The following is a 1,571-nucleotide window of genomic DNA, read 5'->3' as shown; positions in this document are numbered from 1 at the left end:
CAGTTGGAGGGACTCTTCCAGATTTTTGTAAGATTCTTACACCTGAATAATCTATTTCTCTCTTTGTTTATTTGTACCTATTATTTCTACCCATTTAGCTATTTCAATGAAACATTTTTCCCCTTTTAAAACCTCTGGGGCCAACTTATGAATTAAGAGGAAAGTGAACCAGATTCTAAAGTTTAAAATGAAAGCAGATTTCTTTTGGGATTGTCTATATGTATGTGGATGGAGGGAGATTACTGAGACTGGGAGCAAGTGGAGGTTTCCGAGGGATTCCTGAATTGTGATAAAATCCCCTAAATCCTGGGGAAGCCATTTGCTGAAGGGCATCTGGATGCCCCCAGGGAGCAGGCATTAAATGTGGCAGAGCAAGGAAAGAAAAAAAGTATGTCTTTAGCTCTATTTTCTCCTAAGTTTACCTACTAATTTTTTTACTTAAAAAAAAGTTTTGATTGCTCTTTAAGGGCCAAGTGGAACACATCCAATATCAAAAGAAGGTTTATTGGCAGGTTGAAGGGAAGAAAGAAGGAAAAGAGGTAAAGGGAGGAATATGCATTGGGTGTTATGCTTTCCACTTTTAGAGATACTGCCATATATGAAGCTACATGTATGGAAATTAAAACCATAGTTACGTATCATGAACTGTAAATTAAGTCCCTGATGTGTAAAGTTGGATGGATCTCTTGAATACAAAACATTGCCTGTGGAGTGAGTAAGAGAATATTAATACTTTTGAGGATTAAAGAATGGGTTTGAGACAGGTGATAAAGTTAGTCTGAAGAACAGTGGGGACATATTTCATTGACAAAAAGCTGACTAACACTTATGTGCATGACTATGGAAGATTATGTGTGAGTGAGGTTGATGACCAGATGTGAGCTCTAACCCTTGGCCTAGGCAGATTCACTTCAGCACCACAATAATCTGTCTCATACTTGTTTTCTCCCAAATTCATTTTGGGATTGAATATATGAGTGAGCAAGTTGTGAGTAGGGGTGTAAATACTAGATACAGGTGGCCAGGGTGTGTACCAACTGGGCTTTGGTTTCTGGATGTCTTAGGGATTCAAGATTACAATAAGCCTGAGCAAAATTTAGCTAAGTTCTTACAGAATTAATGTGCAAATTCTGCAACTTAGAAGCAAAGATTTCCCTTTATCTCTCCAGACTGGGGTGGGAGGCCTTCAATCTCCAACCTAGCAAGTGGCTTTGTAGCATATGAAGCGACTGTGTGGCATCAGTCCAGGGCCTTCTTTAGAGGTGGTCTATGGGGTTGGCTTATACACTGAGCCTTAACAAATGATACATCGCAGTGAGTTGGGTCTCGAGTCTTCTTATCATCTATTTCTTTCACAAGGTGCCTTCTGCTATCAACTAAACTTATACAGACTTGTCTCTGTAATTCCACTACATTTTTGCTAGTAAAACAGGAAAAGATTCTCTTATGCTTAAAGAGAACCATGGAATTTCAGATTTTAGAGTTAGCAACTCTCTCATTCTATAAATGAAGAAACTTAAGCCTGGAGAGGAAAATGAAGTCAATCACTATAAAATAAAATAATACACCAT

The 1,571-nt window shown here is 38.3% G+C and overlaps 1 pseudogene; it reads left to right on the top strand.

Annotated features, from left to right (window-relative positions):
• The first annotated feature begins 6 nt into the window (after positions 1–6).
• LOC102753553 overlaps positions 7–1,571 on the top strand; it is a 12,551-nt pseudogene continuing 10,986 nt past the window's right edge.

The sequence above is a fragment of the Myotis davidii genome, unplaced genomic scaffold (assembly GCF_000327345.1).
Source record: "Myotis davidii unplaced genomic scaffold, ASM32734v1 scaffold3054, whole genome shotgun sequence".
Lineage (NCBI taxonomy): Eukaryota > Metazoa > Chordata > Mammalia > Chiroptera > Vespertilionidae > Myotis > Myotis davidii.
The sequence above is the reverse complement of the archived record's forward strand: the minus strand, read 5'-3'. Positions and strand labels throughout refer to the sequence as shown.